Source organism: Mobula hypostoma, chromosome X2 (assembly GCF_963921235.1).
Source record: "Mobula hypostoma chromosome X2, sMobHyp1.1, whole genome shotgun sequence".
NCBI classification, from domain to species: domain Eukaryota; kingdom Metazoa; phylum Chordata; class Chondrichthyes; order Myliobatiformes; family Myliobatidae; genus Mobula; species Mobula hypostoma.
In genome coordinates this window covers 5,826,199-5,852,680 of record NC_086129.1, presented here as the reverse complement: position 1 = coordinate 5,852,680, position 26,482 = coordinate 5,826,199, and the positions used below count along the sequence as shown (strand labels likewise).

Below are 26,482 nucleotides of genomic sequence, written 5' to 3'. Positions count from 1 at the left end.
AACTACCGGGCCGCGAGGAAACAACATGACCACGCCCCCGCCTCCCCGGGGTCAGCCGGTCTGCAAGAATATTGTCAATATTTAACCGGTCTGTGATGCAAAAGAGGTTGGGGACCCCTGATTTAAACTAGCTGGCTGGCTGCTAAGGAGCTATGCTATTGATGTCCAACGTGATGAGGCCAAACTCCCTGTAGGCTTGCTTAATGTTGTAATAGAATAAACATGATAATATAATAGAATGTAAGCACATATTTTAATGTCATTTGCAGCATATACCCAACTTGGTTTACAGATTAGACAAAATCACTAAACAAAGTATTACATACACCCTTGGAGGTCGAGGGGGTGGGGGGTGGAGGGAAAATGGGGTTGCGGGGGGCGGGGCGGAGGGGTGCTACCTCCCTGAAATGACTTTTTGCATGGTGGGTTGTCTGAAATTGGTCCTCGCAGACTTTTAATATGCTCATAATCCTTTTCGGATTTGATGAGCCTCAAAACAGGTCATTCTAGCAGTGGGTCAGATTGACTGTTGGAAACTCATCAAGCAGTATTTCATGTACAAAGTTTGGTTTATGTGTCTGCACATTATGGACCCTGCACAGCGCACTGGTGAGGGAAATGATCAGGCTGACTGTTTAGCAACAAAACCTGTTGGAAGTTCAACTGTGGATATCGACCTTCCACTTAGCAAATTAGAAGTTATGGGGTTGGTAGTGTTAAGAATTGGGGACTTATGCAAGACTCGTAGGATAAAGGACAGGCACCTTTACAGAATACATAAACCAGCTGGGTTTATAGAAGAAGGGCTTTAAACAAGAACGGAAGAAATAATATTGACACGACTTAGAACTGCCAAGTCTGTGCTTAATTATGCCTTGTATCTAATTGGAAAACTTCATTCTGTGTCGTGTACATATTGTCATTATGAAACTGGTAAACACATACTATTTCAGTGTGAAGCAGATATGGCTGAAAAAAAAAATCAAATGCAATCTTCAGTACAATCTTTTGGGGGGGGGTTGGTAGTTTTCAGATAAAAACTTTATTAAGTTAACGGACTGACTTTAAATTAATTCGCAGTGTTGAACGGGCAAAGGCCTATAATAACGGTAACGTCACAATTATATCGGGGACATCAATATGCAAAGGGTTGGTAAAATCAGGTTGTTGTTCGATCACGATAGGGCATTTGCTGAATGCCTACGAGATGGATTTTTAAAGCAGATTGTGTTTGGGCCTACTTGTGACAAAGGCCATCTTGGATTGGGTGTTGTACAATAACCCTGATCTTATTTGGGAGCTGAAAGTAAAGGAACCGTTTGGAGGCAGTGATTATAATATAATTGAATTCGTTCTGCAATTTGAGAGGGAGAAGCCCAAGTCACATGTATCGGTCTGGCAATGGAATGAAGGGAATTACGGAGGCATGAGAGAGGAATTTGCCCAGGTGAATTGGAGGAGGATACTGTGGGGATGACGGCTGAACAGAGGTGGCTGACGTATCTGGGAATAGTTTACAAGGCGCAGGAGAGACATGTCCCACAGAAGAATCTCTCAAATGGCAGGGATAGGAATTGGTGGCTGACAAGGGAAGTTCAGGACTGTGTATTACCTAAGGGAATGGCATATAATGGCAGGATACTGGGTAGTGTGGAGGAGCAGAGGGATCTGGGGGTACATGTCCACAGATCACTGAAAGTTGCCTCACAGGTAGATAGGGTAGTTAAGAAAGCTTATGGGGTGTTCACTTTCATAAGACGAGGGATAGAGTTTAAGAGTCGCGATGTAATGATGCAGCTCTATAAAACTCTGGTTTGGCCACACTTGGAGTACTGTGTCCAGTTCTGGTCACCTCACTATAGGAAGGATGTGGAAGCATTGGAAAGGGTACAGAGGAGATTTACCAGGATGCTTCCTGGTTTAGAGAGTATGCATTATGATCAGAGATTAAGGGAGCTGGGTTTTACTGTTTGGAGAGAAGGAGGATGAGAGGAGACATGATAGAGGTGTACAAGATAATAAGGGGAATTGATAGAGTGGATAGACAGCGCCTCTTCCCCAGGGCACCACTGCTCAATACAAGAGGACATGGCTTTAAGATAAGGGATGGGAAGTTCAAGGGGGATATTAGAGGAAGATTTTTTACTCGGAGAGTGGTTGGTGCGTGGAAGCACTGCCTGAGTCATTGGTGGTAGCAGATACACTCGTGGAGTTTAAGGGACTACTAGACAGGTATATGGAGGTATTTAAGGTGGTGGTTTATATGGGATGCAGGGTTTGAGGGTCAGCACAACATTGTGGGCTGAAGGGCCTGTACTGTGCTGTACTATGCTATGTTCTGTATAAGGTAGAAAAGGTGAGCAGGATGTTGGATTATTGAAATGCTCATAAAATCCAACAAAAGGCAACGAAAAAAGCCATAAGAATGCTAAAGATGAAACATGAGGGCAAACTAGCCAATAATATAAAGCAGGATACTAAAAGTTTAGTTTTCAGTTACATGAAGAGTGAAAGGAAAATGAGAGTTGATATTGGACCACTGGAAAATGATGCTGGTGAGGTAGTGATGGGGACAAAGAAATGTCAGATGAACTTAATGAACACTTTGTATCAATCTTCACTGTCTTTCCCAGTCAGCACCGCCCCCACTTGTCCCATTTAACCTGTCTCAGTGCGGGTGGACTTTAGGACCCGGGGGAGCTCAGGACCCGCCGCCCGCGGCTGCTGCTGAATCCGCGTTGTTTCTGTTCTGTTGTCCGATGCGATGAACGAGTTAAAATTAACGGATCGATAATTCTCATCTCGTGTTTATTTCACTCTCCGCACATTTATATTTACAGGGACTTTACTCCTGACGCCGGTCCCGGGACCCGACCCGTTTACAGACCCGGAGCGGAACCGGAGCAGATTCTCAGCCACTGGTTTCCATCCCGAGGCCAGAAGAAAGGATAAAGTTTCCTCGTGAATTTATTCCCAGTGAAGGTGTGGAGACGGGACTTGGTCTCCGCGTTGTAAAATGAAACTGTTCCGGACTGGTAACTGAGATAAACTCCCACCCTCCCGGGGATGGGACCGGCAGGGAGACGGGGCCCAGGGGAGATGAACACGTCATAATCCCGATGTAACACGTCACCAACCCGCCCGATGACCCAAATCCGGTCTCCGGACTCAGACTGACCCATCCCTCCCTCTCCACAGACTCTGCGGCGACTCCCAGATACCAGCCCCGAATCCCCGTCACCTCCACCTCCCAGTAATGTCTCCCCGATGTGAATCCCTCCGATCCCAGCACACAAGGCCAGTCTGTGAATCTCTTCCCGGTGTCAGGGAGATCCCTCCGGGTCCGGGTCCATCTCACACTCTTCCGATCCTCAGACACCTCGAGCCGCGGATGCGCCGTTTCCACATCCAGGGTGACAGAGACTGGGGGGAGAAGCAGAGAATCAGAGAGTCCCCGGGGATCGGGGGGAGACTCGGGCAGCGCGGCCCCGGGGATCGGGGGGAGACTCGGGCAGCGCGGCCCCGGGGATCGGGGGGAGACTCGGGCAGCGTGGCCCCGGGTATCGGTGGAAAGGCCGCTAGGCCTCAGGCGCTCGGGTGACCGACAGGAACCTTTCCCGAGGTTTGACACGATGAAAGCGGATGGACAACTAATGTCTCCCCAAGGGGTTTCCGTTGGACGGAGAGCAGAGATTTCCCGATCAAACAGACACAAAATGCTGGAGGAACCGAGCAGGTCAGGCAGCATGTGTGGGGAGAGGTGAACAGTCTACATTTCAGGTGGACATCTTCCCTCAAGAACGGAAATACATAGGGGAGATAGACAGCAGAAACTAGAGCGGGATAGGGATGGATTAAGATGGGCAGGGGGTGCGTGACCAGCTTGCTTTAATGAGCTAGTCCCATTTGTCCATTATTCCTCTCACCTTTGTTATCCACGTATCTGCCAAGATCTATTTTAAAACATTCTCCCTGTACCCATCTCTACAGTTGATCGAGGGCCCGGTGTAAACAGAGATAACCCTCTTCCCCTTCCACTTTATCTTTTCCCTTACTGATTTTTCTCCTGGAACCTACCACCCACCCGCCCCCCACCTTCTTTATCGGGCCTCTGCCCCTCCCTCTACATCCTGACGAAAGGTTTCGGCCCGAAACGTCAACCGATCTTTTCCACGGATGCTGCCCGACCTGCTGAGTTCCTCCAGTATGTTGTGAGTGTTGCTTTAACCCTCTTCCCTGTCCACTGTACCATGAATTTTAGTGTCACCCATAAACCTACTAATTATGTCACCTACATTATCATCCAAATCATTAATATGATTGACAAACAACCGCGGCCCCAGAACTGATCTCTGCAGGTCACAGGCCTCCAGTCCTCTGTGTTTCAGAGACACTTGGACAGACACTTCAATAGACAAGGCACAGAAGGAGACTGACCTAATGCTGGCCAATGGGATGAATGTAGATGGGTAAATAGGTCAGCACAGAGGTGATGGGTCAAAGGGCACATTTCTATGTTGTACGGCGATGGCTCTGTGAACTGAATGGCTATGAACCCCAAACCCCCCTCTCCCTACGGGTGCTGAGAATTCCAAACAGACAGAGATCCCTGACCCTTGACACCGCAGACAGTGGAATCATCCTCGCTGCATCCTTGCTGCCAGTTGACTTCTGAAAGAATGTTGTGTTTCCCTGAGATCTCGTCTCATTCTTCTGAACAGGAAACAGAGAACATAGAACAGTACAGCACAGGAACAGGCCCTTCATTCAATGTTAACATTCATTTGTGAGTGTGAAGTGTGGAGTGGGGGAGTGTGAAGGTTCGAGACAGTAAAGGAGGTGATAATGGGAACCAGCAGGGGAGTGATGAACGGCAGATTGAACCAGAACCAGGTGAGGGAGGGGTGGAAAGCCTGTGGGTGAACTGTGTGTGTAGACGTAACGAGAAGCTGGAGGGGGACAAAGATGGAGATGAGGATCCCTTTGTCCCCTTTCCCACAACCCCATCACCCGCAGCTCCTCGTCCGGACAGGGGAAGAATTTGCAGGGACCCTTAAACAACACGGGTTATGATGCACGGTATCATCCCAAACCGTCAACTCCAGTCTTTGTTGTTCTGCAATTATCTCTGCTTGTGTCCCCTTCCAATCTACTTTGCCCAGCAACTCCCTCAAGCCTCTGCAACTAACTTTACTCCTCTCTGACTCATCTCCCTTTACATCTCCTGATATATCTGACTTTATCTCCCTGTCAAACTCTGGCGTGAATTCTATCATTTTATGATCACTGTTTCCTAAGGATTCTTTTCCCTTAAGCTCCCAAATCATATCTGGTTCATTATAAAAATCCCACTCCTGAATTGCCTTTCTCCCATGGGGCTCAACCACAATTTGTTCTAAAAAACCATCTCGGGGGCATTCTACAAATTTCCTCTCCTGGAATGCAGCACCAACATGATTTTCCCAATCTACCTGCATGTTGAATCCCCCCATTCCGACCGTCGCCTTGCCCTTTTTTCCATCTCCTGGTGTAATTTGTATCCCATTTCGATCCTGGCTACTATTTGGAGGTCTGTATATAATTACCATCAGGGTCTTTTTACCCTTGCAGTTGTTTAACTCTACCCACAATGACTCAACATCTTCCAGTCCGATGTCACCTCTCTCTAAGGATTTCATTTCAATTTTTACCAACAAACCCTCCACATCCCCTCTGCCTACCTGCCTGTCCTTTGAATATAAGGTGTATCCTTGGATGTTGGACTTCAACCAGGATCTCCTTTGAGCCATAATTCAGTGACGCCAACAACGTTATACCTGCCAATCTCTACCTGTGCTACAACATCATCTACCTTATTCCGTATACTGGAGCATTCAAATATAACACCTTCAGTCCTGTATTCATCAGCCTGTTCAACACTGTCCACATGAAATTAAGCAAGATCTTTGATGTCGATGATAGACCACGCTGGGGGTATTGTCTGCATTTCCGCTTCCCCGAATATGAGGAAACATAGAAACATAGAAAACATACAGCACAATACAGGCACTTCGGCCCACAAAGCTGTACTGAACATGTCCCTACCTTAGAACTACCCAGGCTTTACCCATGGCCCTCTATTTTTCTTATCTCCATGTAGCCATTCAAGAGTCTCTGAAAAGACCCTGTCTTTTCCGCCTGCACCACCACTGCCGGCAGCCCATTCCACGCACTCACCACTCTCTGCGTGAAAATACTTGGACAGGCACACTGAGAGGAAATGGTTAGAGGGATATGGGCAAACACACACAAATGTGACATGCTCAAGAAGACGCCTTAGTCTTGCAGATGCATGAGTGGGCCGTCGGTTAAACATCCATCAAACCCCTCCTAGATCATTCCCATGAGGAATCTGACCCTGGAGTATGTCTGTGAACTGTTGATGTGACCTCACGTCAGAGGCAGCTCAATGCTTCAGAAAGACTGGGTAAGGAGGACAGATTTCATTCCTCAATGGGAATTTGTGCCTGTCTCTTTGACCGTGTGTCACACTCTGATATTATGTGTGTGTTTATGTGTTGATTGTGGTAAATATCAGTGTGTTTGTGTGTACACATTGAGGGAGAGTGTGCACATTTAAATATTTGTATGTCACAGTGTGTCATCACATGTCTGGTGTGTGCTGACAATGTGTGACATGTGTCAGTTCTTTAAATATGTAAATTACCGTGTCTGAAGAGAATAGTTTCCAGGTTACTGAGGGAAATAACAACGTACATTGCTGAGACTCTGACTACAATCTGCCCATTCCTCTTGTGTATGTGTGTGGGGGAGTTTTGCCAGGCCGGTTATGCTATGTGTGCTTCTCCCGAAATGAAATCTTGAAAAATGTCAATGCTGGTTGGTGTGTCTGGGCTCATTCTCACAATGCTTCAATGTAGTGGTTTGATAACCATAAGACCATAAGATATAGGAGCAGAATTAGGCCATTTGGCCCATCGAGTCTGCTCCACCATTCAGTCATGGCTGATCCTTTTTCTCTCCTCCTCAGCCCCACTCCCCGGCCATCTCCCCACAACGTTTGATACTGTGTTCAAACTCTGTTTCTAAATAGACACGCCTTTATCTTGAGGCTGTGCCCTCTTGTCCTAGACTCCCCCCACCATGGGAAACATCCTTTCCACATCTTCTCTGTCTTGGCCTTTCAGCATTCGAAAGGTTTCAATGAGGTTCCCCCCTCATCTTTCTAAATTCCAGCGAGTACACGTACAGAGCTATCAAATGTTTCACGTCTGATAACCCTTTCATTCCCGGAATCATCCTTGTGAACCTTCGCTGAACACTCAACAATACCAGCACATCTTTTCTTAGATGAGGAGGCCAAAACTATTCTCAATACTCAAGGTGCGGCCTCACCAATGCCTTATAAATCCTCAGCATCACATCCCTGCTCTTGTATACTAAACTCCTTGAACTGAATGCTAACAATGGATTTACCTTCCCTACAACTGACTCGACCTGCAGCTTAACTTTTAGGGTGTTCTGCAGAAGGACTCCCAGGTCCATTTCCATCTCAGATTTTTGGATTTTCTCCCCATTTAAAATAATCTGCATATTATGTCGACTACCAAAGTACATGACCATGAATTTTCCAGCATTGTATATCCTACCAACCAGCCAATGCTCTAACCGTACCAATAATATTTCTGTAATACCGTGGGCTCTTAACTTGGTAAGCAGCCTCATGTGTTCAACCTTGTCAAAGGCTTCTGAAAGTCCAAATATACAACATGCACTACAACCCCTTTATCTACCCTACGTGTAATCTCCTCAAAGAATTCCAACAGGTTTGCCAGGCAAAATATTCCCTAAAGGAAGCCATGCTGACTTGTCCTATCTTGTCCAGTGTCACCAAGTATTCCATAACCTCATACTTAACAATTGACACTAACATCTTCCCAACCACAGAGGTGAGGCTAACTGGTCTATAATTTCCTTTCTGCTGCCTTCCTCCTTACTTATAGAGTCGAGTGATATTTACAGTTTTCCAGTCCTCTAGCACCATACCAGAGCCCAATGATTTTTGAGAGATCATTTCAAATGCCTCCGCAATGTCTACCGCTACCTCTTTCAGAACACTCGGGTGCAGTTCATCTGGTCTGAGTGACTTATGTCCCTTTTTGAGCACCTTCTCCCGTGTAACAGTAACTGCACTCACTTCTCTTCCCTCGCACTCTTCAACATCTGGCACAGTGCTAGTGTCTTCCACAGTGAAGACTGATGAAAATACTCATTTAGTTCATCTGCCATCTCTTTGTTCCCCGTTATTATATCTTCGACCTTATTTTCTAACTGTCCTATATCCACTCTCATCTCTATTTTATTTTTTACAATACTTGAAAAACAGTTTGATATTGTTTGCTCACTTGTTTTAGAAAGACAGGTGTGTAAAAAGGGCCTGAAGGATGATTGGAGACCCGAGTCACCCCAACCACAAACTGTACCAGTTGCTCCCATCCGGGAAATGTACCGCAGCATAAAAACCCCAACAGGGTCCAGGGACAATTCCTTCCACCAGGCCATCAGCCTGCTTAACTCATGCTGAGGTAACTGTATTTCTACGTTATATTGACAAGCATGTTATACATGAAATTTATCTTGAAGAGAACAAGAAGAAAGCCCTTAACTCCGAGTGGAGTCATCGGGATGCAGTTATGACGGCGTTTTTTAAGCAGGCTTTCTTATTTTTATGAGGCCGAGTTGCTAGCTCGACGCTCAACCCAGCACGAACACTGTAAATGGCACATTTAGACGGAGACATAACGTAAAGAATTTTACTGCTTGTGCATATGAAGAATGCAAGTAATAGTCAGTTCAATTCAATTTAATATTTCAGTTTTCCCCTCCCAATCATTCTTTCAGTTCCTCTCTGTAGGTATTTAAAAGCTTCCCAATTCTCTGGCTCCTATTAATTTTTACTTTGTTGTATGCCCACTCTTTGCATTTACATTAGCTTGTCTTCCCTTGTCAGCCATTTTGCCATTTGAGTATTTATTTATTTTTGGAATACATCTATCCTTCACCTTCCTCATTTTCCCAGAAACTGACACCATTTCTGACAAATATACTTTGGCCAACTCCTTTCTCGGACCACTGTAATTTCTTCTGCTCCTCTGAAATACGACAACGTCAGACGTTACTTTATCCTTATCAAATTACAAGTTGAATTCAGTCATGTTGTGAGCACTGCCTCCTAAGGGTTCATTTACCTAATCACCTCCGGTTCAATACATAACACCCAACCCAGTAGAGCTGTTCCCCGAGTAGGCTCATGGACAAACTGCTTGATAAAACATCACACAGCATTCAACAAATTCACTCTCTTGAGATGCATTACCAACCTGATTTTCCCAATTGACCTGCATGTTGAAATCTCCCATGACTATTATAACATTGTCCTTTTCATCGGCCTTTTCTATTTCCAGTTGTAATCTGTGGTCCACATCCAGCTACTGTTGGGATCCTGTATATGACTGTCATCAGTCTCATTTTCACTTTTGCAGTTCCTTCACTCAACCCACAAGGATTCAACATCTTCCAATCCCATGTCACATCTTTCTACCGATTTACCAGCAGAACCACACCAACCCCTCTGTCTACCTTCCTATACCACCGATACATTGTGTAACCTTGGACATTCAGCTCCCAACTACAACCATCCTTCAGCCATGATTCAGTGATGGCCACAACATCATACCTGACAATCTGTAACTGAGCAACAAGATCATCCACCTTATTTCTCACACTCCATGCATTGAGATATAACACTTTGTGTACTGTATCTGCTACCCTTTCTATTCTGCATCCCTAATGCACTGGTACTCACCCTGCTGGCTGCAATTTTGTCCTTGTATCTGCCCGCCCCATCTGACAGTCTGACTGCATGATATCTTTACATTTTTACCATCAGTCCTATCCCCTCACTCATTCCCAACCCACGCCCCCCCAAACCAAATTACAGACAATTCTCACTTCAAATTGGAACTTAATTAAACAAGGAGAAATGAATCTTTGTAAGTTTTACCTCGATTAACGGCATCAAGTGTTTCTCTCAGCACTGTGTTTAACAAATAGGGGTGATAGAATTTTTCAAACGGTTGGGCCTCATCTGTCACTGACAATTCCTGGACATCGTCATTAATCCTGTAAATATTAAACTACTTGTTATAAACTGCTAGTTTGAACTATACCGATTTTCAATAAAGAGTATGCCCTACCTGCTGTTCCGACGAGCTTCCTCCTGAAATAAATCAAACATAAATCTGATTAGACTTGGACTTACTGTCCTCATCATGAATTTCATCCAAGTCATGACAAGGTGTTGAAAATTCCCACTCCCACGGTAACTCACAAACACAACCAATACAGAACCACCGGTTAAATTACAGGGAAAGTTCCTGAATGTCAGACCATTACTGAAAGGATGAAACTTACAAGGAAGACGGGACAGGTTGTGCATTTTCATCTGGATAGACATTAGGGTGATAAGATGTAGGAATTTAAGATCAATGATGGATTTAATTGTGTGCAGGGGTGAGGGATGTACCTCTATTTATGGGAAAAATTGTGGAAGATGAAGTTCAGATGGATTTTAATAAATCCCATAAGAAATTTAGTGAAGAGGAGCTCGCTACCATTGGAGTGGTTGAAGCGGAACAGCAGAGATTGAATGTAATGGGAAAACTGTATCGTATCATTTCTTAATGCATGCATTACTAAATGAAAATGAAAGAGAACTACGTGTCTTCATAATCTAAAAAAAAAAAACTGGATAAAGACGTGAGGGACCATGGAGTTCAGGGCACTGTTGCTGGGGGTGGGAAGAGAATTCTGAAGCAGGGAAATTGTTAGAGGATGACGGACCGAATGGCCTGTTTATGATGGAGACCATCAGATGTACCCCCGGCCACTGTGGGCGGGTGAGGTAGAAGATTGCTGAGCCTCTGGCGATGATCTTTGCATCATCAATGGGGACGGCAGATGTTCCGGAGGATTAGAGGGTTACAGATGCTGTTCCCTTATTCAAGAAAGGGAGTAGAGATAGCCCAGAAAATTATAGACCAGTGAGTCAACTTCAGTGGTTGTTAATTTGATGGAGAAGATCCTGAGAGGCAGGATTTGTCAAAGGCAGGTCGTGCCTTACGACCCTGATTGAATTTTTTGAGGATGTGACAAAACATATTGATGAAGGTAGAACAGTAGATGTAGTGTAAATGGATTTCAGCAAGGGATCCAATGGGACATTGATTTGTGCAACCAGAATTGGCTTTCCCACAGAAGGCAAAGAGTGGTTGTAGACAGGTCATATTCTGCATGGAGGTCGGTGACCAGTGGTATGCCTCAGAAATCTGATCTGGGACCCCTTCTCTTTGTGATTTTTATAAATGACCTGGATGAGGAAATGGAGGGATGGGTTAGTAAATTTGCTGATGACACAAAGCTTGGGGTGTTGTGGATAGTGTGGAGGTCTGTCAGAGTTTACAGCGTGACAGCGATAGGATGTGAATCTGGGCTGAGAAGTGGCAGTTTGGAGTTCAAACCAGATAATGGTGAAATATGATGGCAGACTTTGGTATTAATGGTAAGACTCTTGGCAGTGTGGAGGATCAGAGGGATTTTGGGGTCCGAGTCCATAGGACACTCAAATCTGCTACACAAATTGACTCTGTGGTTAAGAAGGGATTCGGTGCATTGACCTTCATCAACCGCGGGACTGAGTTTAGGAGCCGAGCGGTAATCTCACAGCTATGTAAGAGCCTGTTCAGACCCCACTTGGAGTACTATGCTCAGTTCTGGTCACCTCACTACAGGAAGGATGTGGAAACCATAGATAGGGTGCAGAGGAGATTTACAAAGAAGTTGCCTGGATTGGGGAGCATGCCTTATGAGAATAGGTTGAGTGAACTCGGCCTTTTCTCCTTGGAGCGACGGAGGATGAGAGGTGACCTGATAGAGGTGTATAAGATGATGAGAGGCATTGATCAGAGTCAGAGGCTTTTTCCCAGGGCTGAAATGGCTAGCACGAGAGGACACAGTTTTAAGGTGCTTGGAAGTATGTACAGAGGAGAGGTCAGGGGTAATATTTTTACGTAGAGAGTGCTGAATGTGTGGAATGGGCTGCTGACAACGGTAGTGGATGCCAATACCACGGGGTCTTTTAAGAGACTCCTGGATAGGCACATGGAGCTCAGAAAGATAGAGGGCTATGGGTAAACCTAGGTAATTCCTAAAGTAAGGACATGTTGGACTGAAGGGCCTGTATTGTGCTGCAGGTTTTCAATGTTTACATTTCTACGTCTCTAATGTGAAACTTATGTGAAAAATTAAAGAAACATTGAAAGTTTCCCTAACCTGATGGAAACCGGATACAGGGGATAAGTCTGATGTGTGGGTCACATTCTATGTTTTCACGGATTGACAGAGAGACCCTCAAACCCACCGCACCAAACACACTCACAGCCTGTGACTGGAACTGGGTGTTAATGGGAGATTTAGAGGATATTTAACGTGATAAGTAAGGACACAATCAGTAGCTCTGTGTTATGATCCGAATAAATTATTTCAGAGAAGTTTGCATTCTGTCCTGGGATGTACAGAAGTTGTGGAAGTCCAGTTTTGGGACAACAACAACCCTGAATAGTTGCATCAATTGTCTGGTGAAAAACAGTTTACTGCCATTTATAGATGCTGTGTGTAGGAGCGACGCATCTGTTTTCTGTCTCTGATACCCCTGTCTGCATTGTTTTCTGTGGTACGTGACTGTTACGGTAACTAGTCACGTGTGTGGGTGCCTGGTAATAGTGAAGGGAATAAGTTACGTATTTGTGCTTTGTTCTGGGCAGTTTTGAGCTGAGGACGGACCAATATCGTATTGTTTGTTGACCGCTCCGTGGCTGATTAATTTATGATTAATTACGCTGATGTTTCATCGCTTCATGATTGTATCTTGCAGATAAAGGACTGAATACATATTTTCGACATTTTGGAAGGTCGTTATTCATGTGATTGGAGGGCTCGTCATACAATCATAACAATCTGTGTGACATCGCCAACAGCAGCAATTGGTTTGTTAGAATTGGCCGCTGTGCTGTGTTTATTTCAAATATACCACTGCTCATTTAGTGGCCTTTGACAGAAACAAACAAATAAAATCCCTCACCTTGAGAAATATCACACTGTCTTTTTGATCCATCTGTTCCTTTAACCCAGTGATTTCCTCCTGAATTAACCTTATATGCTCTTGAATCTCACGAAGAGTTTTCTCCATTGTATTGAGAATCCTCTCCTCTTCTTCCTTGAGATCCCTGAGTAAACTCTGCTCTTTCTCAGTGATAATCTGACGCAGTTCAGTAAACTGGGATGTGATGTGGGTCTGAAGGCTGTGTGACTGTTCCTGTCGAATGAAAGGTGAAGATGAATTTACTGTATTGTTATGTGTATTTCCTTATGACATTAAGGAGACCATTCGGTCCATTAATGTCCATGCTAGCTCTGAAACATTCCCAGCAACCCCATTCACTTACGTTTTCCTGAAACCAATTCTCCCCATTGACCCATTAACTCCCACCTGATTCACATACACCCTCCCCCACCTTCACAGGGTTAATTGTATTTAACCATTCATCCAGCATGTCCGTGGAATGTGTCTGAAACTGTCGTGGTCACAGGGAGAACATGCAAACTCCACACAGACAGCACCAGAGGTCAGGATCGAACCCAGGTCACTGGAGCTGCGATACTCGGCTATTCTGCATTAAAGGGAGCAAAACTATACAGTAATATCAGAAATTCCGCTCAGGAAGCCTCACCCGAACTCCGGAAATCTTCTCTTTCTGTTGCTGCTCCTTTTCCTGGAAGTCTGATTTCATTTTTGTGAGAGAGTCTAAGGAAGATTTAAGCTGATCCTGGAAGTCAGAGAGAGAAGGAAATCGAAACAAAGATGGGTCATAAGAAACAGGTGATCAAACCCGATCATCACACAAAATGCTGGAGGAACTCAGTGAGTCAGGCAGCATCGACGCAGGGGAAATAAACAGTCGACGTTTCGGGATGAGACCCTTCATTAGGACTGGGAAAGAATGGGGCAGAAGCCAGAATAAAACGGTTGGGGATGAGAACTAGCTGACAGGTGACGGGTGAGACAACGTGAGGGGGAACGTGGGGGAGGGTGATGAAGTGAGAAGCTGAGAGGGGACAGGTGGAAGAGGCAAAGAGCTGAAGAAGGATTCTGATACGAGATGGAAGAAACGGGAGGAGCTGGGGCTGTTTGGGGCCTGAACGGTGACGAGGGAGGGGGTTAGGAGTCAGGTGTAGCGCTTGTCCCGCTTCCAGGTGTCAGTGCCAGGAGGGAGATCAGTGGGGAGGAGCGAGTGGATAAGGGCGATACAGTACGAGGAGAGATCCGCATAGAGAGCGGGGAGTTGTGGGGTGTGGGATGGGCTGTGGGACGGACAGATGCTAGAATCCCGTTGGAGATGGCGGAAGTTGCAGCGAATGATGCGTTGGTTATGGAGGCTCGTGTGATGGCATGTAGGAGAAAGGAAATGTGTTAAGTATTACAGTAACGTTAGTTTTTACCATATAGATTTTAACAGCTTCTTTAATCGGTTTGAAGCGGTGCTCTCTGTGTTCCTCCGCCACTGCGCAGATCACACAGATCAGCGACTTGTCCGTTTCACAAAACAGCTTCAGTTCTTCCTCATGTTCCTCGCAGTGAAGTTTACTTTCCTTCCCTTTCGGATTCAGGTTTAGATTTCGAACTTTTTCAGCCAGATTTGCTAAGGCCCGATTGACCCTGAGGGTGCGGTCAGCAATCTCCTCTCTACATTCCGGGCAGGAGTTTCTCTCCTCCCTTTCCCAACACCGTGTGATACAAGAGTGACAGAAGTTATGCCCGCACTCCAGCATAACCGGATCAGTGAAGAAATCCAGACAGATGGGACAAATTACCTCCTCGGTTAAACTCTCGGCCGGTCCTTTCGAAGCCATGTTAACTCCCAGCACTTCCTGATTCAGAACGCTTCCGCCTTCGGGGAGGGGCTGATCTCCTGCAGTACCGCGATTGTCCACTACACGCGCTGCAGACTCGGGGGATGAACATGGTTTTGCGGGATGTGTTCAGTGGAAATTCTGGCCATTTCCATGTTTAGTGTGAGATCAAAAACACATTAAACAGGCAACAGATAAGAAAACGCGGCCATGGACTGTCTAAGCCCGGCTACGAGCGGAGAAGGGTTGGCTATATGGATAGCAACCCCATCTCGTAAAAACCTCGTGCGACAAAAATGTCAGCTGAATCTCCAAAGGCCCCATCACTGCGATCAGAGGACCTTCACCTGGAAGGCGATTGAAGTCGTGTGATCATCCTCGGATCGAGGATGAGGAGAAATTTCCCCACCCACAGTGCGGTGAATATTTGGAGTATTTTCCACAAGTTTTCTAAATTAAAAGGGCTGCTGCTGGCGGCCTGTGCCCCAGTGGGCGTGATGGGCTGAAAAAGAAGCTGAACAGAAATTAAGCCGGAGAGAAGAGCCTGGTTCAGTCTGAGGCAGGGCTCAGGGGGGAGTTCTAAAGACACGAGAGACTGCAGATGCTGGAATCTCTGGTGAGAAACATGATGCTGGAGGAACTGAGCGGGTCAGAATCTATGGAGAGAAATGTACAATCGACTTTCCGGGTCGAGATCCTTCACCTGGGCTGTCTCAACCCGAAATGCCGATTGTCCATTTCCCTCCACAGATGCTGCCTGACCCGTTGAGTTCCTCCAGCAGCTCGTTTTTTCTCAATCTTTCTCCAGGTTTAAAGAGAGTCAGAGTGGAGCGTAAAACCGTGGATTTGTGAACAATGACAATAACTATTAAATTAGCTCATGCCAGGAGAGTGGGGATGTGGAGAGAATATTATGCTGTGCAGTGGTGATGACCGACCTGTGGCTGCAGGAAAAAGCACAGCACTGGACATTGTACGTCACAGGGTGGAAAATGATTTTTTTTTCGGCGAGGTCCTGATTTCAACAGCCCTTCGTGTGAAAAACTTCGTGACTGAACCCATGTCCGTCCCGTTTCCAATAGAAGCCCAGTCTCCCTCACTCTGGACACAGATCAGATGTTGATACTTTTTTGTATCAAAGTAAGATTTATATAAAATATTCAGAATGATAAAACGTGCAATGCCTTTCCCCAAAGAATTTACATTTGTCGTCTATGCGACGTTTAGTGTTTTACATTCGTTAAAACCGATAGGACTGTTGTCGCTCATGTGCCACCCCCCGCCCCCCCCCCCCCCGCCCGGGATCTTACACTCCGACAATAACTGAGAGGCTTCCTGAGCCAACCCGGCCCCTCCCGGTCCAGTACTAGAGGATTTCTATAGTTTCAATGGTGTCCCTGCAGCCTGGAATGTGCCAGTCGGCAGCATTCCTCTACGACAGGGGTTCCCCAACTTTTTTATGCCAAAGACCAATTCCATTAACTTTGGACTCCAGGGTGGGAAACCCTGCTCTCCGGACATCTCGATATGATGACAGACCAACAATTTCCTGGCGTCTTTCATCGAGTTGATGATCTACCAGCAGCACTTACTGTCCGCTTTCCTGTGCGTCCTGGGAACAGCCCGAAGATCAGTGAGCTTTCTTTCACGCAGCTGCTGTGACACGGGCCCTTGTATCTTTCTCCACATATCTTCGCCAACCCACAGTCCGCAAAGAGGTGAGTGACCGTCCCGTCTCCACAGCAGTAATCTCGGGGCAGCGCGCTGTGGGAGTGATCTCCGGGCATGCAGCAAGGATCAGACTGGGAAGGCCCCTCTTGCCCCCAGCCAGGTAAGGTCTTGCTGCCTGTTGGTGAGATGGTGATGAGGCATTCTGCCGGATGGTCTGAGCTGTCTGCGCAGGGAACCACTCCGCTATGTCCATCCAGTCCTTCTCCTGCAGTAACTGCAGGACATTCCGTACTAACCACTGTCTGATGTACTTGTGGTCAAAGCTGCTGGTCTGAAAGAACTGTAACCAACATCATTATCACAAGGTTCACATGGAGAAGCCTCCTGAATGAGACAGACACAGTCTCACAGGGTATTTACAGGGTAGGGGCAGGAATGACGTTTCTCCTGGCTGGGCAGTGGAACCGGGGATCACAGACTCAAAATCCCGGTCACCTCAGCAGGAATGAGATCAGGAGAAATTTCCCCACCCACAGTGCGGTGAATAGTTGGAGTTTTCTCCACAAGTTTTCTAAATTAACAAGACATGTTTAGGGGCTCGGCCATGATGGATGGGAACTTTGAAGGAAAGTGGCGCTGAGGTCAAAGATCAGCCATCTCTAATTGAGGGGCAGAACAGCGCAACGGGCCGAACGGCAACGCCTGCTCCTGTTTCTTATTTTCTAAAGCACGAGTTTACCTTTGCGCCTTGTTCTCCCTTGGCCTTCAGCCATTCGGATTGCACAGGGGAGCGCTGAGAGCTCCACAGATCCATCGGCAGCCGCTGCGGTTATTTCATCTCTTGTTATTTACCGCTATTTCTCCATATTACCATTTGTACCGTTTGTTACCTTCAGCACTCTGGTTGATCTTTCACTGCCTGCTTCTGTTCTGGTTACTATTGTTTACTTTTTCTGAGTAAGTCCGCAGGAAAATGCTTCTCGGGTTTGTATGTGGTGACTTATCTGTACTCTGGGTGAGGAAATTTCTCCGCACCCTGTCAAAACCCTGTGAAACTGTGTCTGTCTCAGTCAGACCACCTCTCATTTCTCTAGTTTTGAGACAGGCCCAGCCAGTGTAATCTCCCTGAGGACACAACCACAACCCTGAAATCAATCTGGGAAAATTCTTTATTCCCTTTATCCCATAGACTGTCTCTGGGAAGGAGAGCAGACCTGTGCACAGTGTTCCATGTAGGCCCTCAGCAGGACCCCACATACCTTCAGAGGAGATCTTTATTCTTGTATTCGACCATAAGACCATTTTCCCTATCATGTCTGCTCGCTATTTCATCATGGCTGATCCATTTTTCCTGTCTGCAGCTACAGTATCTCCTGCCGCACCCTCCACCCCGTATCCCGTCATACCCTGACCAATCAAAAATCAATCAACCTCTGTCTTCAGTATGCATAATGACTTGGCCTCCCAAGCTGCCTGGGGCAAAGATTTCCACAGACTCAGTTCTCTCTGCTACAGAAATTCCTCCTCATCTCCGTTCCGAAATGACGCCCCTCTATTTTGAGGCTATGTCCTCTGGTCTTAGACCCGCCCACCAGAGGAAACATCTTCTCCACATTCACTCCATCACGGTCCTTCAGTATTCAATAGGTTTCAATTAGGGTACTCTCCAGTCTTCTGAATTCCAGTGAATTCAGGCCCAGAGCCAGCGAACGATTTTCATATAACAAGCCATTTAATCCTGGAATCATTTTCATGAACAGCATTTGAACCATTTCAAGTTTCAGCACACCCTTTCCAAGATAAGAGACACAAAACTGCCCTCAGTACTCCAAGTGAGGCCTCACCAGTGCTTTATAAAGACTCAACATTACATCTTTGCGTTTACTGTCTCGTCCTCTTCAAATGAATGGTGACATCACATATGCCTTCCTCACCACAGACCCTGCAAATTAACCTTCAGGAAATCCTGCACAGGGACTCCCAAATCCCTTTGCATCTCAGTTTTTAAATTTTCTCTCCATTTTGAAAATAGTCCAGGTACTCCATTAGAACCATAAGACATAAGAGCAGAATTGGGCCATCTGGCCCATCGAGTCTGCTCCACCATTCAATCATGGCTGATCCTTTATTTTTAAATCTCCTCCTCAGTCTCAGATCCCGGCCTTCTCCCCGTAACCACTGAAACAGCCTTTCTATATCTACTCTGTCTTGGCCTTTCAGCAATCTAAAGGTTTCAATGAGATTCCCCCACCATCCTTCTGAATTCCCGCGAGTACAGACCCAGAACCATCAAACGTTCCTCGTATGATAACCCTTTCATTCCTGGAATCATCCTTGTGAACCTCCTCTGGACCCTCTCCAATGCCAGCACATCTTTTCTCAGATGAGGGGGCCAAAACTGTTCACAATACTCAAGGTGAGGCCTCACCAGTGCCTTATAAAGTCTCAGCATCACATCCCTGCTCTTGTATTCTAGACCTCTTGAAATGAATGCTAACATGACATTTGCCTTCCGCATCACCGAACCAACTCAACCTGCAAGTTAACCTTCAGGGTGTTCTGCACAAGGACTCCCAAGTCCACGTGCAGCTCAGAGTCCTGGATTTTCTCCCCATTTAGAAAATATTCCACATGTTTATTTCTACTGCCAAAGTGCCTGACCAGGTATTTTACAACATTGTATTTAATTTGCCACTTTCTTGCCCATTCTCCTAATCTGCCTAAGTTCATTTGCATCCTACCTGATTCCTCAACAGTACCTGCCCCTCCACCAATCTTCGTGTCATCTGCAAACTTGGAACCAAAGCCATCTATTCCATCATCTAAATTATTAATATACAAATAAAAAGAAGTGGTCCCAACACCGACCACTGTGGAACACCACTAGTCACTGAGAGCCAACCAGAAAACGATCTTTTTATTCCCACTTGCTGCCTCCTACCAATCAGCCAATGTTCCAACCATATTAGTAACTTTCCTGTAATACCATAGGCTGTTAACTTGGTAAGCAGCCTCATGTGTGGCACCTTGTCAAAGGCCTTCTGAAAGTCCAAATACACAACATCCACTGCATCCCCTTTATCTATCCTACTTGTAATCTCCTCAAAGAATTCCAACAAATTTATCAGGTAAGATTTTCCCGAAAGGAAACTATTCTGACTTTGTACTATCTTGTCCTGTGTCACCAAGTACTCCACCAGCTCATCCTTAACAATTGACTCTAACATCTTCCCAACTACTGAGGCCAGGCTAACTGGTCTATAATTTCCTTTCTGCTGCCTTCCTCCTTTCTTAAAGAGTGGAGTAACATTTGCAATTTTCCAGTCCTCTGGCACCATGCTATAGTCCATTGATTTTTGAAAGATCATTTCTAATTCCACAACAATCTCTGATGCTCCCTCTTTCAGAACCCGAGGATGCAGTTCCTCTGGTCCGGGGGACTTACGTACCTTTAGGTCTTTCAGCTTTTTGAGCAGCTTTTCTCTTGGACAGTAACTGCACTTAATTCTCTTCCTTCACACATTACAACATCAGGCATACTGGTAGTGTCTTCCACAGTGAAAACTGACACAAAATACTCATTTAGTTCATCAGCCATCTCCTTGTCCCCTGTTATTATTTCTCCTGCCTCATTTTCTAGCGATCCTATATCCACTGTCATTTCTCTTTTTAACATACATGAGACAACTCTTACTATCCACCGTGTTATCATTTGCTAGTTTGCTTTCAGATTTCATCTTTTCCCTTCTAATGATTTTTTACTTGCTCTCTGTAGTGTGAGGGGATCCAGGAGTGCCCCTATTAACTGATTGAAGAGAGACAGAGAGAGACATTCATCATTGATGGTTTGTTTGGATAGGAGAGAGGGAGACAGTTATTTACCACCGATATGTTGCTTTTGAAAAGAGAGAGAGAGAGAGACGAAGATTAACGGTTGGACTGTCATTTTAAGGCATTGGAAGTAACTCTGGATTTTTACTGAGTTTGGAGTTGGAGACAGCACCGAGCAGCTCAAAGGTCACTATGGTGGCCAACAGGACATTATTGATGTTACTTTCGAGGACTTGTTGCCTGCTTGTGCATTTCTTCACAGACAAAGGAAGGAGGGACTCTTTGAATGACAGGTGATGCTCAGCCTGGTGAAATAAATAGGAGGTCAGATGATACAGACCTCAGACACATGTTCTGGACACTGAATGAGAATTATTGTGACCACAGGAAAAGTGGGTTTTGGAGGATCAATCAGGCGGATCGATCCAAATTGCTATTCCAAGATAGGAGAAGGGGTTGACTGGTGGGGAGATGTCTATGTGTCCACCCTCGCCTGGGTGATAGCTCCACCACAGAAGACCGGTCCCCCTTGTTACAGTCACAGTCGGTGACTTGTAAAGGATTTTGAAGGACGACGAGAATATCAACAGCATCAGCTCACCTGAAGACTCATCTTCCCCTCTCCCCCCTCCCCCATCCCCCTTTCCCCCTTTCCCCCTCTCCCCCTCTCCCCCCCATCGCTATTCAACTAAATACCACAAACTGAACTGAACTTTACTCAACATCGTAAGACTGTATCTTTTTACCCCTAGACTTAAAGAAACTTGGTCTTCATAAATATATTTCCACACTTACTGATTTACATACTCATATATATATTCATTGCTAACCTGTGTGATTTATTTACATTTATATTACTGTATTGCGTCGTTACTAATAAATATTAGTAGTTTATAGCAATACAAGACTCCAAAGTGTTTTCTATTTTTTGCTGGTTTCCTTATCCCCGTCACGGGGTACGTGACAGTAGGTTTTTAAAACTGTTGCAATCGTCTATCTTACCATTAATTTTTGCTTTGTTGGGAGTCTCAATAGCAACTTTGCTCATCAGCTGAATTGCTGAAACATTCTTATCTTGGAGAGCTGTCAATATGCCTCCATTGTTCATTAAACTCAGTACCATCATCAGGCTGATCAGAATCATGTATACATTATGAAAGAGAACAAATAAACTGCCCATCTGATTACGACCTATACTTCGACTTGTATCCATAGCAACTTCCACTCCAAAACCACAACAATTCTTCTTCCTCTCCATAACATCACTCTGAATAACAGCATGACCTTGCAGCTGCTGACTTCCAAATGTCCAAACAAAATGCAACAGAGCGGCACATCCTGTCTCAGCAGGCGTTTGTCCTGCAAGCAGGGTCAAAGGTCGCACAACCAATCCAACCTTTTCCATCACTTTACCCAAAAGTCCAGGAACAGCACTTTTCCCATTACTTCCAGCTGTTAAAACATGGTCTACTACAAATGACTGAGAATCCTCACATTCCACTGGTACCAAGCTTAACCCCTTACTCACTGAACCAAGATCATCTGACACACAAAAACTGCATTCCTTTCCAACCAAGTCAGACACCTCAGACCTTAACTGAGTTTCAACACAAGGTTCAGAACCCTGTGAATTCACAGGTACTTCAACAACCTGAACACATTCAATCGGAACAATTGCCTCTTCTGGGCTGTCATCACTTGTCCCAGTTTCAAATTCAAGGTCGTCTCGAACCTCCCAGCTATTCTCTGGCAAACTCTCATCCAGAGTTAACTCAACCTCGTGGGTTAAAACTTCTTCGTCTGCTTTCTTATCAAACCCCTTCAGGGTTGGGGCATCTTCTGCCACTGGGTATGCCCTTACCTCATCAGGAACACAACTTTTAAATTCATCACACGAAACAAGCCCTTCCGAGCTGTAAGAATCATCAGGGTCCGACTCTAAACCTCTTTGCTGCAACCTCTCCCTGTTAAACTGTCTCTGCCTTTCTGCCACGATCTTCACGTTGCCATTTCTCCCTCTCGAGCTGCCTCTGTCTTTTTGCCTCTTCAGCCTCATGGACCCTTCGTCTCTCTGCCTCTCTGACCTCTCTCTCGAGCTGTTTTAATTTCAGTTCATGCTCCCTGTTTACTATTTCCAACAGAAGCTGAAGCTCTTCCTGAGTAGATTCACCTTCCACGAACAACTCTAACGCCTCCTCATCAAATGTTCCCTTATCTATATAATATTCAACTATTTTTCTTTGAATTTCTACCTTACTCACACCCTTCTTTACCTCAATTCTCAATTCTTTAGCAATGTCCCGCAACTCATACTTTTTAGTTAACTTCAAAGTCACCAGCTCTGGTGATTTCAGAAAGTCCCTAACATCCATTTCTGCTGTGTTCCCACACAACCAAATCAAAAGGGATTCTCCCCAATCAAATCAAACCAGCCTCTCGATTAATTTGTTCATATCGCGGACGCAGGCCCCAATTATGTCACGGACCCCGTAACAGGGATAAAGGAACCAGCAGAAATAGAAACCACGTTGGAGTCTCGTATTGCTATAAATTACTAATATTTATTAGTAACTACGCAATACAGTCATATCAATGTAAATAAATTGCACACAATTAATCACAATATTAATTGTCTTATTAATATATAGCAATGATTATATATAAAAGTAAGTGTGGAATATGTATGTATAAAAACCAAGCTTCTTTAAGTCTAGGGGTAAAAAGATGCAGTCTTACGATGTTGAGTAAAGTTCAGTTCAGTTCAGTTCGTGGTATTTAGCTGAGTAGTGATGGAGAGAAAGAGAGAGAGAGAGTGAGAGAGTTGAGTCTTCAGGTGAGCTGATGCCGTCGATCTTCTCGTCCTCCTCCGAAATCCTTCACAAGTCACCGCCTGTGACTTTAACCAGGGGGACGGTTTTCCTGTGGTGGAGCTATCACCCCGGCAAGGGTGGACACATAGACAACTCCCCACCAGTCAACCCCTTCTTCACACGGTGGAATAGCAATTTGGATCGATCCGCCTGATCGATCCTCCAAAACCCACTTTCTCTGTGGGCATAACCATGCTCATTCAGTGTCCAGATCATGTGTCTGAGGTCTGTATCATCTGACCTCCCATTTATTCCACCAGGCTGAACATCACCTGTCATTCAAAGAGTCCCTCCATCCTTTCTCTGTGAAGAAATGCACAAGCAGGCAACAAGTGCTTGAAGAAATATCAACAACCTGCTGAAAATCACAACATCGAGTGTCCATGAAATAACACCGCCTTCAGTCACCATAGCAACTTACGAGCTGCTCGGTGCTGTCTCCAACTCCAAACTCAGTAAAAATCCAAAGTTACTTCCAATGCCTTAAAGTGACAGTCCAACCGTTGATCTTCGTCTCTCTCTCTCTCTCTCTCTCTTTTCAAAAGCAACATATCAGTGGTAAGTAACTCTGTCTCTCTCTCCTTTCCAAACAAACCATCAATGATAAATGTCTCTCTCCAAACAGTTAATCGGGGCACTCCTGGATCCCCTCACAGTATCATAAATATTACTTCTGAATTTTTCCAAAGTTAGACACAGTATCGTTTGGGAGAACTGAAAAAATGTAGTTGGGGCATTAATCTCCTTCCAATGTTGTAGAATAAATCTTTTTGCCATTAGAGTAAGAATAACAATTATTCTACGCGCTGTGGGGGATAAATTACTACAAGTTTTAGGTAACCCAAAGATAGCTGTAGTAGGATGGGGAGAAATATCACTATTCAAAACATTTGAGATAGTATTAAAAATGTCTTTCCAAAATGTTTCCAGAGTAGGAAAAGACCAAAACATGTGGGTCAAGGAAGCTATCTCCCCATGACATCTATCACAAAGAGGGTTAATAGAGTAAAAACGAGCTAATTTATCTTTAGACATGTGTGCTCTATGGACAACTTTAAATTGAATTAAGGAGTGTTTGGAACAGATAGAGGCAGTATTAACAAGTTGTAAAATATGAGCCCGGTCATCAGCCGGGATAGTAAGGCCCAATTCCTTTTCCCAGTCAGTCCTAATCTTATCGAATGGAGCTTTCCTAAGTTTCATGATAGCATTATAAATGGTTGCCGTTACACCGTTCTGACAGGAGTTGAGGTTAATGATAGCGTCTAAAATATTTGTAGGGGGTAACACCGGAAAGGAAGAAAGTATGGTATCTAGGAAATTTCTAACTTGCAAATATCTTTAAAAAAATGTGATCTTGATAAATTGTATTTATTAGATAACTGTTCAAAAGACATAAGCGAGCCATCTAAAACTAAGTCCAAAAACCGTGATATACAATTAGTCTTCCAAATTTGGAAGGCACGGTCCGTAGAGGAGGGGAGTTTTTGACCATTTTTGTTTGTTTAATTGGATCTGTACTTGATTATGGCTGTGGTTTATAGATCAGCTTCACCTTCAACTTTATTATGTTTTTTGGTGTGATACAAGCACAGGCTTTAAGATTGTGTTGTGATGCAGTCAGGTCGTCCCCTGTTTTGGCTTTACTGGTTGAAATTGTGGTGGTTGAATTAAGTGTTAACATACTGGATTAATTTAAGGGGGAGGAAATGATCATCCTGTTAAAGGTGTGTTGGAGGACTGTTGGGAATTTCACAAGAAGACCGTTTTTGGTTTTGGGTGACTGGTTTCTTATCACGCTTGAAATATGGGTTCATTGGGTTATGCAAAATGTCCCACAGTCGCATTCTTGGTAATCTCGCCCTGTTTATTTCAATGCTTTAGTTGATTACATGATACATGATTTAATGAAGTCTAACGATTCTGTTATGCCTGGGAATTTGTTGGTTCAGCATATATTAAGGAAATTATTGGGATACCTTAACCACAGAAGGATCAAAATAATATTTAACTGGGAATGTTGGTGTTGCTGTGTCACACATGACTTGCAGGTAACAATAAAGAGATGACATTCCAACCATTTATCAGGATTTACAACAGAATCTGTTGCCATCATTTCGTGCTTACAGTGGGTGCAGCAAATTTGTCCATGTAAAGATGTAATTTGTTCAGATTCCCTTTGGGTTTTCGAGAGTCTCAAAGCAGGTCGTTCTCGCAGCAGGTCAGATTTACTGCTGGGAACTCGTCAAACGTTATTTCATATTCAAAGGATTGGATTTGGTGTCCGCACTGAGTTGGGGGTGCATGAAGACACGGTGAGCAGTCGGGTCCTGAGGAAGCGGTAGACCAGAGGGATCTGGGAACACAGATATATAATTACTTGAAAGAGGCGTCACATGCAGATGGCATCGAAATGAGAGATTTTGTCACATTGGACTTGATAAATCTAAGTATTGAGTACAGGAGATGGGATGTTCTGTTGAAGTTGTATAAGACGTTGGTGAGGCCTAATCTGGAGTATTGTGTGCAGCTTTTGTTACCTGCCTGTGTGACGGAGTCCTAAATTACCCCTATGAACTGTGCTTTTGAAAAGAGAGAGAGAGTTATTTAACACCGACATGTTGTTTTGAAAAGAGAGAGAGAAAGAGACAATGACTAACTTTTGGACTGTCACTTTAAGGCACGAGGAAGAAGTGAGAATAACTTTTGGATTTCTGCTGAGTTGGAGAGAGAGAGGGCACCGAGCAGCTCGTGGGTCACTATGGTGACAGAGGGCGGCGTTATTTCATGGACAATTGAGGTTATGGTTTCTCTGGAGGTTGTTTCTACTTTCTCAAAGGACATGGCTTGCTAGTTCATTCTTACACAGAGAAAGGAAGGAGGAGTTATTTGAGAGACAGTTGGTACTCAGTACAGTGAGAAAATAGGAGGTCAGATGGTAGACCTCAGGCACATGATTTTGGACACTGAATGAGATCTGTTGTGCCCACAGAAAAAGTGGGTTTTTGGAGGATCGATCAGTGGTTCTTGCAGTGTGAAAAGGGAGTGACCAGTGGGGAGTTATCCATGTGTCCACCCTTGCC

General features: G+C 44.9%; 1 pseudogene; it reads right to left on the bottom strand.

Annotated features, from left to right (window-relative positions):
- Positions 1-256: 256 nt before the first annotated feature.
- Positions 257-15,040, bottom strand: LOC134340980 (zinc-binding protein A33-like; annotated as a pseudogene).
- Between the last annotated feature and the right edge of the window lie 11,442 nt (positions 15,041-26,482).